The sequence below is a fragment of the Strix uralensis genome, chromosome 1, assembly GCF_047716275.1.
Source record: "Strix uralensis isolate ZFMK-TIS-50842 chromosome 1, bStrUra1, whole genome shotgun sequence".
Lineage (NCBI taxonomy): Eukaryota > Metazoa > Chordata > Aves > Strigiformes > Strigidae > Strix > Strix uralensis.
This window is the reverse complement of record NC_133972.1, coordinates 87,149,434-87,169,077: the sequence shown is the minus strand read 5'-3', so window position 1 is coordinate 87,169,077 and position 19,644 is coordinate 87,149,434.

Below are 19,644 nucleotides of genomic sequence, written 5' to 3'. Positions count from 1 at the left end.
CTAGTGAATTAAAACAGAATTAAATTCTGTTACTATATGAATGCAATAAGAATGATATAATTAAGACCAGTTGGTCTAAATATCTAACTTCTGTGGACAAATTCTCAGATGGATAATGCACTCTGGAATATAGATTTTTTTAAAAATATGAATCAATATTATTAGTCAATAAAACAGTAAAGCATTCTTAGAGAATTCTGTAAAAGCTGCGAATCAAAAATAAATGAACTTACGGTGCAAAGTGAACGCAGTCAATATACAGACTGAGTTGCTGTGTTAGCTCTAGAGAACCTATATTGTTTCCTTGCACCGTGCTCATAGACTCAATAAGAAGTCAATCCTGTTCCTCAGCTCTGCCACACAAAATAGGAATTTCCTTAAAAATTTTGAATTTTTCCAGAATGTGAAGTTTGCTGTGGGCTAAGTTTTGGTCTCTGATACAAGTTTAAATCCTAAACAGCAGCCCTAAAGTCAAGACAGGTATAGCTAGAATTGGAAACTGTGAGTTCTAGTCACCAGTGAGTTTCCCATTCAGATTCTTTATTATTGTTACATCATGCTTTCTTCTAGTTTTGTTAACATAAGTTCTTATATTGATACCTCTTTTCCTGGCTCAATTTACTATATTCTGCCTTCGTGAGAGGTTTTTTTGTTTATTTGCTTGTGTGTTTTTGATTTGGATTGCCAGAGACACTCATAGAAAAAGACTGTAGGGACCTTTTCTAACACATTCATCTTGAAAATGATTGAAATATCTAGCAGAATACTCACCAATATAAAATAAATGGATATAGTATGAGAGCGAGAACTATTGTATATTCTCTGTCAGCTCATCACATCAAACTGTTCTACGTATCTAAAATGATGACTGCCTGGTGTTTTTTAAATATACATCAAGTTATTTTACAAAAATGTATCATGAGAACATAATTGGATCTAAATTTATTATGCAACTAGCATTTTTTTTCTTCATGAGGTGGGGGCAGGGGAAATTCTCAGAAAGTGTATTGTGAAATATCTCAATTGCAACTGAAATTCTTATGAAGACATATAAATAAAACATATTGGTTCTGCTATGCTATTATTTAAAGGAAAAAAATTACTGGTGATCTCCAAGGACTAGATTATGTTTCACGTATTAAGCCTGTTGTTTAATTACTGTATTTAATTAGGGTCCTTTTTTTTTATTCTGTAGTCCCAAATACCTTCTGTTTAAAATAGATTTTAAATATATTTATTAAATTAAAATAAGGTTATGAGGCAATCTCAAAGGAATGATTGTCAAACATCACACCTAGTGTTGAAGAGGTGAGATTAGCAATTTTTTAAGAAAATGTCAGTTGAAAACTACTCACAGTTTTGTATTCATCTGATGTACATAAATTCCACATCTCTTCCAAAAAAAATTTGAGCTTCTCACATTTGCACAAAAATGCTAAAAACTGATCTCTAAAAATGTCGAAAATTTTGAACAAAAAAGAACTTGGACCTTTTATAAATTTCAAGAGGTTTTTTTCTTTTCTCTTTGATTTTATGAGTTGAAGTCGTGACTTCTTCATGGTGAGTATATGCTACTGTCATCATATTTAATGATCAGCAGGTAGAGAAAATAGAATATGTTCTGATGTGTCAAGGGGCCTTTTTGCATGTCCTGTTCTGCATTTTGTGTGAATTTAATTAAATTAGGGGTTTTTTTGGTGGTGGAGATGGTGGTGGTGGTTTTTTTAACCACTGTATTCCAAGTAACTAAAGTTGATACATACATTTAAATTTCTCTTCAGAATACTGAAGGAGCATGCCACTAATTCTTTGAGATTTGCATGGAAATTATGCATTGATAGAGCATAGATCACTCATTAATAGAATCCACACTTTACATTAATTTTAAAATAAGCTGACTTTAACTCTGATAAGCTGTCTTTCAGTGTGCTTTCTGAAAATAGAGAGAAGTTTCTTGGTTTGATAGTCTGAGAAAGGTTTTTTTAAAAAGGATGAAAAAAATAAAGTTACTAAAATTAATGGCAAAGTCTTCATGCTTTAGGGAGACATTGTTCTCAGAATATTAATATGTAAACTTTATTAAATGATGATTTTTAAGTACTTAATGGTATTGTGCATCAAACTGAAAAATTGTTTGAGATCAGATTAAAAGCAATACAGGCTTGAACATGGAGCTAATAGATCATTTTGCACAACATTAAACCTCTTAAAACTTGCAAGAATATTTGATGCTATGGCATTTTTAAACAACTTCAGCCTAAACAATTTATTAATCTGTGTATGTCACTAGCTAATAATGATAAATGTACTTTTGAAACATTTATTTAGATTTAAAAAAAAAAAAATTCTACACAGTATCCCAAACCCTGAGGGTATTGATATGGGGGAAATTACTCCAAATTTATGGTAAACATTTTCTTTTAAAAATCAGCAACTTATATGAAAGTATTTCTTTTGAAGGGCAAATAAGTCCTACCTGTGTGCATTGATATTATACTGCTGGTGATTTATTGTCTTCTATTATCCTTAAATCATAGATATTAGGGTTAGGAATGACCTGTTCAGTCATCTGACCCATCTTTATATAACAGTAGGATTGCACTTAAATTTTTTTTTATAGGTTCCCCCAATATTTCTCTCTGTGGTATGCCTTGAATGTCTTCGGTGATAATAGCTGTTCTGTCAGGTTATTCCACTATTTAATTGACCCTACTGCTATATGGTGCTTTTTTACTTTTTGGCTTCCATGTTCTTAATTTTAGGCCATTATTTCTTTTACCTGCAATGACAAATTAAACCAAAACTGCTTTTTTTTTTCTTTTTGTTAATTCCTGGAAGGTACTTATAGATATTTATTTTATCACCTCTTGCTGAACTTCTCTCTAGACTGTACAAGTTCAGTGCTCTTAACCTCTTCATAGGTTGTTTTCTAAACCTTTCATTGCTTTTGTCTCTACCATAACAATGTCATTTTTTTACAGAACAGAGACCAGAATTACAGTGCTCCAAAACCACCCGCAGCAATTTTGTGATATTTATATAAAGAAAAAATAGATTTGCAATTAGTGACATGGATTAAGGTAATATTTTAATCAATTTTAAAAGTATTAGGAAATGACCAATGCAAGATTTGCTAAGGCCTATGTATGTTGTCACCTTTTTTTTAATAAGGTAGAAATTAAAGCAATGGAGAATAGATGTCTTGGCTTCAACAGTATTTCATTATCTAACTCTTGTTGAAGGTGCTGCTCTATAACCTGAGTGGTTTGGTTGTGGACTTTTAACAAAAGCTAGTAAAAAAACAGTAAGAAAAAGCTTTTTGTCACAATTTAGTTCCTTTGATACAGCTTATCTTTTCTCATTCATAACTAAACACGTAAACCTCCTTATTCATTATAACATGTGAGGCCTTTGCATAAAAAAAGACTACCCAACTTCCCTGTAACAAATCTGGATTATTATAACCTTCTAACAACCAAACAGCCAGTAACAGTGTTTTTATTGCTATTTAGACTCGCTGATATCAATCTGTATGTGGCTGCTTTTTTATGTACATGTTATATTATATGGGAACATAGATGCACTTTTTTTTTTAATGTTGTTTCTTTTTAAAACACTATTTAAGTGTTGGGTAATGTAAAGGACTGAAATTAAAGTACTACATCCTGATGTTTAATTTGAATTGGTTTTTTTTGTTCAGTCTTCTTACATGACACATCACTAAACTCTATCAAAATGAATCTTGTTTAATACCAAATGAGCCCTTTTCTGACAAGATGCTTTTCAGCTGGGTGGCTCCCAGCATATATTGGTGCGCAGGGATGTTTCTCCCCAGGTATAAAACTTTCCACTTCTTGTTGAACTTCATGAGGTTCCCACTGAGCCATTTCTCCAGTCTGTTGAGGTCCCTCTGGATGGCAGTAAAACCCTCTGGCATATCAGCCACTCCTTCTAGTTTTGCATCATCCGGAAACTCTCTGAGGCTGCACTCAGCCCCATCATCCAGATCATTAATGAAGATGTTAAACAGAACTGGATCCAGTATAGACCCCTGTGGTGCACCGCTAGTTATTGGCCTCCAACTAGATTTTGTGCCACTGATCGCCACCCTCTCATCCCGGCCATTCAGCCAGTTTTCAAACAATCCCACCCTAATGTAGGACCCCTGTGAACAGAGATCTGAAATACAGTCTTGGATCTCTGTCTAGAACTTCTTGCTGAGAAACCTAAATATGTTGACATCTTAATAGCAGGTAAGTATTTTTACCATCTGAAAGCATTACATTATTCAGTTGAAAGTTCTCCTTTTTTGTTAAGGCTATTTAGTTGGGTAATGAGTAATTTTGGATTTGAAGTTCGTTGCATGAAATCACAGTTTCTTTCCAACATGACTGAATTCAGGAGAAGACTTATCTTGAAATAGGACTCAAAACTTCAACAGTATTTCTCCCTGGTTATTTTTACACTTTAGGCCTCCTTCAATCCTTGCATCTCAGTGTAATGTCCCACTGATACTTTTTACTTGTGACCACAGAGATGCTCAGTCTTTGTCATATTTTTTCCCCATACTCACCCTATTTTCGTCTTCTCTGACAATCTCTCCTGTTATTAATAGTCCTTTCCATTTCCTTCCACTCACTCAATGAGTCTTTCTGTCTTTATTGTCACTGTTTGCATCTTAATCCTTCTGCACATGCTTAATCAATTCTTTTTCTATTATTAGGGCTTAGTCCTCTCTAAGGTGCTTAGTCCTAAAACCACTATCACAGACTGTTTTGATGAGATTTTTCATGGGTAATTGACCTGTCCAGACAAGGATTTAAATTCTCACTCACCCTGCTTTTTGTGTAGTCATTCATACTAATGCAAGGAGGTTGTCCACTGTTACCTGACTAACATGGAAAACTTTTGTGGTACTTTGTGTTATCCATTCTATGTTCATAAGACATGAGCAACAGTAATTTGTGAAAAAATAAATAAATCTCTTGCTTCTCCCATCTCCAGCAATTCAAATTTGCTGAATAAACCCCCAAATTTATAATGAATATAACATTAAACCTCATTTGTAAGAGAAAAATAATCTACATTGAGCCTTAATCACGTCTTTAAAGCAAAAAGTGCAAAGTGTATTAAGTTTGTGGTGTCATTTGTAAAGTGTTATGCACTCACTTTTGTGGAAAAAAAAAATCAAATAATCCACTGAAGCTGGTTACAAAATCATTGTAATAAAGTATTAGTGCAAACACAACTTAGACATGAAAATGATTGATTATGTGTCCAAGTGCAGATTTGCTTCCTCTGTAAGTCAGCTTGCCCAATACCAGTAATTAATTGCATAGGCCACTGAATACGAACTGGCTGCAAAATGCTGTAATTTTTATTTGGTCACAGTTTGCATGAAGTATAAATACCTGAGACAAAGACCTGAGTACCTAAGATATCAGTAAGTTCAGAAGTTTTGAAATATTTGGAATGTTCTATATGGTCCTTCTCATGAGGCCAATCTAAATTCAATAAGTAACCTCTGCATGAGTGTTATTCACATTTGCTAGGTTTTTAGCCAGTTGGCAATGTGTAGATTGACCAAAACAGGTGCAAGACAATACAGCTTTGGACATATAGGTACCTTTAAATGATTTGATGATGTGATCATTTTGGAAAAGTGTAACTGATGTGTCCATAGTGTGAATCTGAGAAGGGTAAAATTTCTGCTATGTCTCCAAGGGGAATATTATTTTACTTTAAAGTAAAGATTTTTTCTTTGAGCTGAACAAGGACTCTGTCACGGAACCGAGATTTATGTATTTCTCTTCCATATTTTTCTGCAGTGCAGACTTAGTAAAAAAATAATCAAAAAGATTTTTTTAAAAAGTCATTGAACTTGTGCAATCAAAGGAGTTCATTTTGGAAATTCTTTTTTATTTTCTTCTTTTTCTCTCTCCACTCACACTTCTCTTTCTTTTTCTCACGAGTTTTGAGACTGAAACAACATTAAAACTTATATAAACATATCTCCCTTTTCTCTCTAGCATTTAAGGAAAACCCCAAAGAGGATTTTCAGTCATTTTCATTAAGTATACACTATAATTCTTTGTCTGAAAACCATATAACATTTAGAAGCCAGGTGTCCCTGATGTATACATTTTTGATTCCTTATCAGCTCTTTTCATTCTACCAGATCACAGGACTGTAAGAGACCTCCAGAGTCATCAAATTCAGTATTGTGCTATCACAGGAAACAACATTATACTAACCCTTTTATGAGTCATTGAGCTGGATCTTAAAATTAACTAGGTGGGATCTGGGGAGCTTTTTCGCCTTTTTTTTTTTTTTTTTTTTTTTACAGTTAAAATACAGCAGTAGGAACTGTTTCAGCTTGACAATGATCTGCTAAATGTTACAGATTTGTGATTTTGACCTAAAATGCTAGTCTAGCCAACAAAAAGAATGCCAGAATATTTCTTTGTAACTACATTGCAGTTTTGTATGGTTAAAGAAGATACAAATTAAAACCTCTGTGTGAATAATATAGCAGTAGCAGGTAGCTTAGGACTGATGGTACTGTAACTGTGGCAACACTAAGTTTACTAGTAAAAAATCTATGTTACAATCAATCCCCCTTTTTTTCAAAATTATTTGATGGATTGTATATGCCAGGTGCTGCAGCTTTCAGTGGATTTTATATAGCTATCGTAAGAGTGAAAGTATTTTTGTTCATTATACATCTGAATAACAATCAGACAGAATCTGGCATTCATTTTATTAAATATTAATGGTATTCTGGAAGTTGAGCATTCATTTTACAAGCTCATTTTGAGTAATATTTAATGTACAAAATGCCCTCAAAGCCAACAGGAATTTTTGTGGTATCAGAAGCTATGTAACAGGAACCAAAGTGGCAAATCATGTCCATTAACCAAAGCACTCAGGAGAGCATCAGTATCTGCTCTATTTCTGGCATCTTTTCCTACTTTTCTACCATAAGATATGGCTTCCTTGGCAATAGCTGCTTTGAGTTCAACCTCATTTAAGTCAAACCACAGTATCTGTGATTCTCCTGTGTACTAGCAGTGTATTTATCCTCTATTTTCTCTTTCTTGCCTAGAAAAATCCACAATCTCAAATGAGATGTGAAGACCTTCTAAAAATATGGGAAAATAAGAATGGAAGTGAAAATCACAGTATTCTAGATGAAGGAAAGATATGTCTGATAGGAGTCTGTGTCAGCCAGAGCATGGAGTTGGATTTGCCTAGGCTTGTGTATTCCTCAAAGTAGATTTTTAAAAAAGAGTTTTAGACAAAAGCCAGTTTTTAGCAGAATGTAGACAAGACAACTCAACTTTTAAAGACTAGAAAACTCAGTCACTGGGTCAGAGAGAATAGAAATATAAACAGTTTGTGTGAGAAAATCTACCCTTTCTCCTGACACCTTGCAGGAAGGTTTCAGTATGCTCAGTATCTTTCGAGGTTACAAGAAGTCTTATACTGCTCCTTTTAGTTTCTCCATAGCTTCAGCCTCCTTTGAGACCTAGCTGCCTATTCTCTCCTCCTCAGTGTCTCACTATGACAGTCTCTTCTGTGTCTGCTTCATCTTTCAAGTTTGTGTCCCAAAGGAAGAACCACTTTCTTCTCCTTATAGGGGGTTTTATCTGACCCATTCCTTGTAGAAGGTTGAATTTATAAAATAAATATATAGAAACTGCTTCTAAGAAAATATGGATCCTGTCCATATTGGTAGCCAATAAGAAATGATGAGAAGGGGAGTAAGCGTAGAGAACTTCCCCTTCTTATGACATCGGTGTTTAGCCTTTTGGTCTGCACCTATGCAGGGATTATCTGCTCTGTCAGTTATACAAGTAAGTGAGCATTAGAATTTCTATTAGAATCATATAGAGATGAAAGGCAACGTTCCTGTCTCCTTTGATGCAGTAATACAGTTGTAAGCATAGTCACCTAAGTGGGGCAGAGCTGGGTTAAATTTTCTTTCTGAGAGAATTTTAGACTTCTTTTCTCTCCAAGGTGAATGCTCTGTCATAGTGCAAAGTTTTTGGTGGATCAGTACTATCACTTAAAATTATTCTGTTTTCTAGGATATGAATAAATATTCATTAGGTCAAAGAATACTTGGGAAGAATCACATTTCATGGTTTAATTCTTGCCAAGTGCACAACTTCAAGGAGCCATCTGAATCCATAGTAATGCAATATAAAGCATTTCAATTGTCACTGCCATCTACCACTCCATGGGAAAATGTTCTACAGGTGTGATTATCAATTTTTCTCTGAAAAATCATCTGACTGTTTAGTATACGAATGCCCAGTTTATGTGCAGCAATCAGCTAAGGCAGTTGTGGTCATGTCTTGAAACAGAGAGATTACTGGGAACTTTTTGATAGGTGGTGGTGTTTCCTATTGGTAGTAGGTGGTTGAAATTTTCTGTTTAACAGAAGAATCTACAAAGACAGTTTGTGATACTTAGGTTTCTGTGTTCTTTATGTAACTTGCCTAGATATGGTTACCTGAATTATCATAACTTTTCCTATCAACCAGGGCTGTCTGTGCTTGTGCAGTTTGTTTTGGTTTTTTTTTTTTTTTTTTTTTTTTTTGTCTTTCATTTTTGTCTCCCTCATGGAACAAGTCTATAATAATAAACTTAACTTCAAAACTAGTGCATGAGTGTTATGATTCTGGCTCCGGATATGGAAAGAAAAGTAACTTTGCCTTATCAAAAACTATCTGTTGAGATACAAAAAAAAAATCCCAAATGCTGTAATAGTTAAGAAGGGTTTGTGGCAGGTGCATCCGCCCAAGGAAAGCAGAGCTTCTTGGCTGCTGAAGTGCAGCAGCTCCTGGCTGCCTTTGTTCTCAGGGCTTTGCAGTAATTGGGGCCTTTGGCCAATGGGAGCCGCTATTGACTACAGGTCAGATTCGGCCTGGGTATAAATGGAGTCCCCTGGGGGAGCCATTTTGAGCTTGTCCCCTGGAGCAGCACGCTGCAGTCGAGGACTCTCCCCTTGGGTCAGGACGCTGCCCTGAGCAGGTCCTCGAGGTTGAGAGCCCTCACTTATCAGGTGAGTGATAAAGCGTTTTGGGTTGCCGTTAAACCCTGGGGAGTGGGGCTTTGTTCAGCGTTTTGGGTTGCTGTTAAACCCCATAGAGTTCTTTGTTATGAATTTTGGGTTGCCGTTAAACCCTAGAAAGTTGTTCTGTTCTCCTCTCACAGACATTTGAACCTGTAATTTACAGAGAGCTAGTTAACTGTGTTAATAATTATTTTTTTTTTTTTTATTTTTGGTGGTTGGTTGCTCATTTGGGAGCCTCTGTAACAGGGTTAGACAGAAATGCATGCGTGGAACTTTCAGATCAGAGTTATTCTGTAATTTAAGAAAACCAAATACTGATAATCCTGCAAAAGAAATGTTTTAGTGTAAATCTGTGATAAAATAGTGTATAATGGTGCTGCTGGTATTAATGCTGCTTCTGACTGGCATTGTTACTGCTTCTTCTGTCTTAATTTGTGTATTACTGCCACTCTAAGAAAAGGCCAAATGGGAAAAATTGTACTTCTTATGAGTCTTATCTCATGAACCAACCAGCTGTATGCAATTTAAGTGTATATTTCATGAAATTCAGACAAAATTATGGAACCAGCTATACTGCAAAAGATAAAACTAGAAGCACTATGAACAACTCCTTCACAATACAGGTGTCCTTGTTTAAAAGTCCATGCCACTAATAGGATTTCAGCTCAAGATCAGTATTTACCATGAATAACCTCCTATTTGTCTGTGAGATTTAGATTAAGATGTAAGAAGTAAATGCTTTCTTGACCAAGACACTTTTCTTTGTTATGTCATCTGCAATACGCTAACAAGTTATGTGCAAAGAAAAAGCTCTTCATTATCTTAGACCAACCTTCTTAAAAGCCAATAAAAGTAGTCCTTAGAAGCAGTCATATCTTCTAAGAAATAACCCTAACCAGTAAGAATGAAGTAATTTCTGGAACAGGCAGTATTATGATCACTAGCCTTTTGCTAGTATTATCTTCACTGTTCCTCTTCCTTGATCAGCTCTTGCTGCCAATAATCTCTGATAAAAATATTTCATCTTTTTTGGAGATCAGTATTGCAGTTGGCCACTATATTGAAGCTGCTATATTGTTTTTCACTGGGCCATTTAAAAAAAAAAAAAAAAAAAGGAAAAAAAAAATGTAACTCTTGGCGGTGAATAAACATAATCTGCTTTGGAAGATAATTACAAAAGGAAAGGAGAATTCTAGTTCCAGAAGTAACTGTATCCATACACTCTGGGATTTCTGAGCTACAGATGTATAGTCTGTCCAGTATCCACACCTTCTATGTGCTTCAAAAGATGGCAGACTTAATAACAGCGGATGTCTTTCATCCAAGTAAATAAAAAAGGGATAATAACAGATTCTTAAAAGGTTTGTATGTTTTTAAACATAAAAAGCTTGCTATTAATAATGGCTGCTGCTTTTTCCTGTTTCCTTTTTCTGATTTTTGCTTCAATCAGTAATTCCTAGAGTTAGTAACAAGAGCTCTTTGCTCAAGTTTTTCATAGATAAATGTATATTTTAGGATAGAAAATTACTGTGCTTTGATTTGTTTGCACTGAAAGGAAAAGAACCAGAGAATATGTGGCTGGCATACTATAGTCTTGAGGAACAATTATCTAGTGTTGATCAAGGCTAGTTTAAGGCTTTTCAAAAGATTAGGGAAGGTAAAGAAGGCGTGTGTGTTCTCAATTCAGTGGCAAGACCATGAAATTGAACAATAGATAAATTACTAGGTTTCCATCAACTCAAAATCAAGTTTTTTCCATAGTTTTCACTGAAGTAAAATCTTGGTTTGAATCAAGACATACTTAATTTGCTTTAAAATCAAATCAGCTCCATTTTTAGGTGATTTTTAAGACATAGAAAATGTAGAAACAAAACATGTGTTTTAAAGGAAGACTTACTTGTCAATTAAAAGCTAAGAGAAAGTAGCTTTCCTTCACCCTCAAGTCCCCCAAACCAATGGTTAGAGCAATTGTTTAGACCTCAGGAGACAGTTGAAAATCTAACTTCTTTGTAATTTAGAGGAGGAATTTGAACCAAAACCTCCCTTCCACTGAAAAGAGAGTGCTTTATCCAGACAGTCCCTTATTCAACAAGTGGTGTTTTGTCCACCCACAACTATGTTTTCTTTCACAAATAAGATGTCCATCTGTGGCCAGTTTTCTGATAACAGCACTCTCTATGCTTTGCCAAGTAGAAACCGAATGTTACAGCCATTATGGCCAATTATCTTTGCTGCCTCTATGAATGTGTCATAGTCTTATCAATCCTTTCTAAGTTATACTTCTAGATAAATAAGCCAAGGAGATCTATTACAAATTATCCATGTTGGTATGTTAGAAGAAAAATTTTCTAACTTGGTCCTGTGCCCAGGGAGCCTAACACCCAGGAGTAGAGATGTGCCCAGGACCTGACACCTTCAATGCATGTGTGCATCGTGCATGCTCAGCACACAGCCCTCCTTTATCTGAGGACAGAGTAGACCTGTGATCCATGAGGTCTCTGAAGGTATGACACCCTGCTTCTTCATGCACACAGGTGTAATTTAATTGTCGTACTGGAACATCCCAAATACAGTCCTACTGGAAATGATATGGCTAATTTTTCCTAGATGTGTAGTACCTTGCAAATTTTACATTGGTTTCTCACTAACAAGGAATGTCTCTGTCAGAAGCTGTGGCTCTGCACTCACTTCTTAATGTAAAACCCCATTCACTTTTTCCTTCTGGACTAGCATCTATTGTAGAGTCTTTTGGCATGCAGCTAATTTTGAGAGTATTTTTAAGGGTATTTTCTGCTATTTTTCATTCTTACGGTTTCAACTTCAGTATTATATCTTCTCTTTTTTTTGCTTGATCCTTGACATATAGTGAGGGACAGACCAGACAGATCTGTTTATTTTTTGTGTTGATTATACATTTCATCATGCAAAAACTGGACAGTGAAGAATGAAGGCTAAACTGAGGTATTTCTCAAACTCTGTGCCAGCCCCTCAAGAAACAGACTTTGCCAATCTTTAGAAAGTCTTTGGAAATTTCTATTTTAATGGTTTAGAAAATTTACAACATTTATTGAAAAGATTTAAGTTCATTCATGCATGTCTTCTGGTTATTGAAATATGAGTTTGAAGAAATTTGGGGGTTTCTTTTTATCATCTGCTCCTTTGGCTGTAAATACTCAGAATTACTGAAATTAACGAGTGATAAACAAAAAAAAATGCTTAGAGTATCTCAAAGAAAGGAAATAAAGTTTAAAGAAAAAGTAAAAGCATGAGATTAATCTAAAATGTATCATACAATTCATCACAGCAGCTTTTGTCTATCTTAATATCACACAGACAGTGGTGTTTGACTTAAATAGCATTGTCAATATTTTAGTGGATTTTTTATTCTTAGATGAACCTTACTGCAATTTTGAAATGCTTTAATAAATCCCACAAAAGGAAAAATAGTTGTATTTATGCATAATGATCAAACTCTTCCAAACCCTTTCCCCTCCATGTGTTAAGTAGTCACCTGTTAGCTTACCTAGTTATAGTCATACAGCAAGCTGCAGGGATAGCATTTTATCTAGCTAAAAATAATTACATGCAACTGTTAAAAGGAAAACAAACCCAACAAAACTATTGTGGCATATGCAAGGTTGTGGAAGTATTACAAATGACTGAAGAATGCATTAATTGTATTGAATGCTGAATGTAAAACAAATGTGGTGCCACTGATCATCTGCAATTTGTTTTAACTGAGATCTGTTGATTCATAGCTTATTAGCATGCTATGTATGAAAAGAACTAGCTGGGTACATTTGTTTATTTGTCAGAAAAGCTTACACATGCACAGAGAAAATGGATAGGCTGCAAGAGCACCTGGTTGTTTTCTAAACAGAATAATTAAGAACCCATAGGCTCCCAAACAAATGCAAAGATTATCTTTGGGGCTATCTATCTTAAACAAAATGTGGGTGGGGTTTTTTTGCATTTTGATTTTATGGATGTAATCTACATTAAAAGCTGATGTTTTAGAAAGAAATACTACTAGGTTTTTAGAAATAAAACATGTCATAATAGGATGGGACAGAATTAATAAGTATAACCTCATTTCTGATACTTGTGATTTTGTATTTTTGTAATCTTGATTACACATTCTTTGTCTCAGATTTAAATACATACCTCCTGTTTTTTTGTGGAAGTATATTTATGCCTCTCCTCAATCATCACTGTCTGATTCTGAAGAGTGGACTTTCAGCTTTAGAGCATAAATCTCTTCCACTAGAGCTATACTGTTATAATTATCACAGATGGCAACAGAAATAAGTGGTTATCTCTGTGAACCAGGTGCTTGAGAAAGACACATAGCACAATACACCAGTGGATTACATATTTATGAGCAAACACATTTCACAGAGAACATATACAACTACTTGAATGAAGGAGTCCCTTCCTTGAAAGCACCATGTCTAACTGATTGAGAGGTAAATTATGGATCCACCATGTTACTGAGTACAGCAGCATCTATCATACAGGGAAGAAGTTCTAGTTTATAAAGGCAGTGAAATGTACAATGAACAAAAATTACCTGGGAAATGTGATCCTTAATTTTGGTCCTTTAATGCTGCAAGCTTTTAATTTTTTTGTTGGCTTTCATTGGGTGATAGGTTTGTTCCCTTCGTCCTACCTCCAGACTGTCTACCTACAACAAACCACATGTATAGATTCAGAGATGTTTGTAGTGACATAGCTATTTCAGCAGTTCTGTTTCTTTCTCTTGAAAAGAGGTACAGTCAGAAAAATAGACTATATATGTTCTTATATGCATGTGAAATAGCCTTAATATTTCCTTTCTATCGTTCCTTGACTCTTGCCAGGCAGAGAGCAATCAATATAGTTTCAGAGAACAAATTTCATAAAAGGTATTTCCCAAGTAACATGACTACATTAAAAAAACTCATAGGCCAGTTTCATATTATTTCTGTGCTAGACAGTGATAAGTATGCTATGTAATACCTTTTTAAATCTAAAAATTAATTTCATAAGAGAGGAAATGTCAAATGGAAATGTGTATACAAAAGAGTGTTGTTTGCTCGTTAATACCCATACTGCAGCTGATAATATCTCCCACAAGTAGCTCAATATGGAAGTGTAGTATCATTTGGTAAGTTATTGTGCCTATCTTACCTAATATGTTTCCCTTGGAAGAAAATAACAACTCTTTTTTTTTTTTTCTCTAAATATGGGAAATTACAAGAAGAATTTGATAAAGATGCAATGTGTAAAATGTTGGTTTGGTCCTGGTCTCTCTAAAATCAGTCAGAGAAGACAAATAGTTTATATAGCTAGAACCTAGAAAATTATCATCCACTATTGTTTGTTGAGATCTTAAAGCAGTTTATGCTATTATGTAACAGTTATCTTTAAATAATATGGAATGTTATGCTGGTGTGTTTCCTCATTATGAGTTCAAGTCTTAATAACTGAACTGAGTTCATTGTCAAGTATCAGGAAGAGAGGTATAATGACTGCATCACATTTTCATAATTTCCCATTTCTGCATGTTATCTGATGTCTAGCAACACTTGGGGTGGTTTATGGTACCTGCTTCTTAGCAATATGATGCAGTGGAAGGCTTTAGGAGCTGTGGAAGTGTAATGCAAGACTGAAGGCTTGCACTTGTGTGTTTCTTTTGTTTCCTTCCCCTCACACAAAGGCAAAAAGAGCATCTAGATCTATCATTAGTGGCTCTTCATGAGCCTTTTGAGAGAGCAAAGACATTTTTGTGCTGCTCTGGCAGTGGTTAGACAACAGTGTGTGACAGGACTTGGAGTCCCTGTCACATCCCAATTTCTTGGGATGACGGCTCAGATTCACCGATTCCCAGGTCAGGATTAAGGTGAAACAACACCAAGGCTTACTCAGTTCACAAAACTCAATTTTTATTTGCTCACAACAGATAATTGGCATGAAACTTTGTCTGTAAGCCTTGCAACCTCTGCAACAAGTAGTAAACTTCGTAACATACACCAACAAACCTTACAACACACATCAACTAGCAGCAGATCTTGTAACATGCTCCAACAAGACTTTCGTTATGCACAGGGATACAGAATGAGAATGGGAGAGAAAAGGGGAGAAAAAGAGGAAAAAAGAGCGAGAGAGAACGACAAAAAAGAAAGATTTCACCAGTCCTGGTTCCATCATTGGTCCAGCCAGCCTAGGGGTCCAGATCTGGAGGGGCACAGTCACCCAGACCTTTGATTCATGTCCTTTTATAATTCCTTGCCCCTTCTCTGGGCAGTCACTTGGACTCTTTAGGCTGATTAGACATGCACAGTCTGTGCTCCTTGAATGCTCCTTGCTTTGGTGCATGTGTAGTTTGTACCTTCAGATTCTTCTGGAAATGGGTTGGTGGGCTTGGGGGTTGTTGGGGAGTTACTCCCCCCTCCCTGAAGCTATGACCATTGTCTGACTTTTCTCCTTGATGCATGCATCATGAAACGTCTTCTCTATTGGCTCTTCACGGAATCGCTCAAGATAAGGAAGTTCAGCCCCAGAAAAGTGTGGTCCCACCTCCGTGGGACCCCCTCCTCTCGCCACGTCTTCCTGCCATTACCTGCACAGCCCCAGCGTTTCCATAGAAACCATTTCCTTTACCAAAGTTCTGTATGAGATGTTTGACACATTAACTATGGTTTCATCATACCATCACAGTCCCATATTTTCATCATACTCGTGATAGTTTTAATGTGCTTTAGTAAGGATTTACATGTGTCCCTTGAAGTCAGATTCCTAAATTATTGTAAACCATATAATACCTACCTGGTTTTAATGTGAAATGAGCAGGTCCAGTCTCACAGGAAAACTAGCAAAACACAGTATTCTATTATTCCCTGAATCATCCTCCAATGTTTGTGCTCTAAGACTGTGTCTGAATTTACTTCCGTCAATTTTCCATTGGGACTACTGTTGGGGTTTTTTTTGATTAAATATTTTCTTTCTCTCAGCACATGACTTCCACATATTCTTCTTTCATTCAGTTTTTCTTAACTTTGCCACAGATTACAGGATTAACACTCCACTGCAGTAACTTTAAACCAGTTAAATGCTCCTGACAGGGTATACATTTGAGAAGAATCAACTCTGACAATCCAAAACTTAAAACACTTCAAACCAGAACATAAACCAGCATAAGTGATCATAGATTTAATGAAGATGATGGAGATGTGCTGTTTTACAACACCTCAGAATCTTGTTTTCTGCCTTTAAATTTTCAGCATTTTTACTTGTGGAGCAGATATTTTCCTGCAGCCCATGGAAAGGACCATATCAGAGAAAATATCCACACTGCAGCTTGTGGAGGACCCCACACCTGAGCAGGTAGATTTGCTCTGAAGGAAGCTGCAGCCTGTGGAAAGGACTCACACTGGAGCAGGGAAAAATGCGAGGAGGAAGAAGCAGCACAAATGAACAGTTATGGACTAAACACAACCCCTTCCTCCATTCCCCATCTTGTTGCACTACTGGGGACTGAGTGGGGAGATGGAGGAGTGCAGAATGAAAGACTGAAGTTGATCCTGGGAAGAAGGCAGGGAGCCGTGGAGTGAAAGTGTTTTAGTCTTTGTCTTTGTTTCTCACCATCCAACTCAAATTGGGAATACATTAAGTTAATTTTCCCCAAGTCAAGTCCATTTTGTCTGTCATAGTAATTGGTAAGTGATCTTGCTGTCTACATCTTGACCCATGAGCTTTTCCATCTTATTTTCTCCCACCTATTTTCTTCTCCTGTTGAGGAGGAGGAGTGGAGAGCAGCTGGGTGGTTGTCTGTCCCCTAGCCAGGGTCAACCCACCACAGTTCCTATATGCTGTGCCTTCTAGATTCCAGAACGTTATTTCTATTATTTGTGTCTGAAATTAAGAAAAGCTTTTGCTCAAAGAATACTTGAAAATTAGCAAAATGGGATACATTAACCTCATCATAACTCAATATATCACCTGTTACAATTGGTTATATGTAACTAGAGAGAAGAGAGAAATATTTACTTAAATGAAATCTTAAAGGGAAAAATAGCTAGACAGTAGAGTTCAAGTGTTTATTGTTCATCTAGGAAGAAAGTAAACCTAGTTAAATTAAAAAAAAAAAGAAAGAAAGAAAAAATATTGGAATGACAATACTAGAATAACTAGGCTGCCATTAACAGCAGAGTTTAGTAGGCAGGGGAAACAAAACACAACAAAACAAAAAAACCACCAAAGCCCAAAGAAAATATGTAAGTCCAACAAAAGACTCCTCAGTCCAATTAAGTTGAGATATTTCAAGATGTTGTCTGGCATCCAGGAGTCAGTTACTGACAGATTTTGTCATATACTGCAAGGAAACTGTTAATTTAGGGTCAGCAAAATGAGTCTTTGTTATCTTCACTTCAAGGATAGCTACTCTCATGAATATTCGTGTGTCAATAAACAAATACAAAAGAACAGACAACAACAACTAAACCAAAAATTGAGCCAAGGGAAATAAAATAGGTATCATTTTATAAGGGGCAAAAACCTGTAAAACATGATACCGTGTGCTTAAGTAGTATATGGTTCTTCACCTTCAACATAATCATTGCAACCATGAAATATACAGAAAATGAAAAGCACAAAGACCATCCAGTAGGAGTTAAAAATCCATGGTATTGTTCTATTTTTTATTGGTATTTTTATCACTATAGTTATAAAATTATGTATGTAAATTATCTCTGTCTGGAGACTCCCTTAATCATGTCTTCCAATAGATCATTGCTAACATGATGCTCACATTCATTTACCTTTGATTCCTCCACTCCATTGCCAGTAAAATCAATTTTGGAATTTACTTTTTTTCTAATTTCCCATTAAAAGATACATCTTTTCCTCTTCAAAAGAATCCTTGCTGCTATTAAGCCTTCTTTTGCTTCTAAGAAACAAATAAAATGACCACTACTTAAGTTAAAATGATGGAATACCATCTCAACAGTTTGAAACAAGACCTTGATGAATGCCAGCTGAGCAAGAAAGATGCATTTGTGGCTGTGTTTAAAAGAAGTAGAATCCAAAGGCATAGGGCCAAATATGTCTCTGAGGATTTCTTTATAATGAGATAAAGAATCAGAATAATTATTACAGTAATTCAGATCAAAATACTTTACAGGATTCCAGGAAGTTTACATAAACTGCATTAGCAGTAGCAATTAAAATTCAAAATGTTACCATCCACTCTTCAGTTCCATCATAATTGGCCTCATCCAAAACTCTTACTAAAATCAAATATATACTCTGCAAGTACTTAGTGGCTATCCTGTTCTCATTCAGATTTAACAATAGTGTTCTGTCTTCCTGTGTTTGCAGCATAAATAAATACAATATTTTGGAGTCTGAAAGTCCCAAAATGTACCACAGCAAGTCTATCAATATCCATTACCTTATCAGTATGTGTACCTGATATGGATGGCATGCCATGGTTCACTTCAATTTTCTTTCTCTCCATCTCTCTAAGCCCTAAAATAGCCAGTTCTGCTTCACTACAGCAAGCCAATACAGCATAAATTGTCAGGTTTTGGTGTGACTTGAACCACTGGTATTGGTCTGCAGATGACTTTTATTTGAGTTGGATATGCCTGAAGGTAGCCAGTTATAATTTCAGGTAGCAGTTTCTGCTGAAAGAGGACAATAAGCAACACCTTTATGTTATCACACTTTGAAAGTTTTACTGCAAGGGAAAACAATCATGAAGCTGCAATTACATACAAGTCTCAGCAAATTTCTCTTTTCTTAGAGGGTCTATTTTCTGCTTCTTCAAAATAGCTTCTAGATGCTGCAGGAAAAAAAAAAAATATGTTCCTGAATAAGAAAATTGCTGAAATTTATAGGAATACACCAAATTGAATGTGTGCAAAAGATCAGTGTTACTTGCAATTTACTTTTTGCAACAGAGTGGTATAGTCATTCAATGATAGAAAAATATTCCTATAAGACATAATATTATATCATCAACCCTCAGTCAAAAGCTTAGGTTTTCTTTTTGTTTTCTTTTTAAAAAGTAACTCCTTTTTCAAACTATTCTGAATGGCAACCAGTTTTGGGTATACCTAATGGTTCCCATTTTTCAAAACACTTTCTTCCAAAATACAAGTTTCATTATTACTGAAAAAAAAATGAAGAAAATGTCTTTCAGAGAAATAAGGCTCCCTCACGATCTTTCTTCTTTCTATTTTAAACTCTTACTTCACTTACGTTAAAAAAAAATCAACCCAAAACACTGCATCCTATTTCTGTTGTGCATTAAGTCTTGCTCTAAGTCTTTGTCTCTAACCCAGATGAAACTACTGAAACCATGTGAAGCCTCACCACTGCTTAAATTCTGTAATTCAAAAAGGAACAAAAAAAAAATCACCCAACAAAAATAACGAGAAAAATCCACAGACAGTACAGGCTTGCTTAATCCGTTAGTCTAAGTGTTGTTATGAGAAAAGTTTTTGTGACAAGTTTTTTTCCATTAAAACGATAGCTTGGCTTCAGGCTGCTGAAACTGATTTTTAAGTAACAGTCTCTGG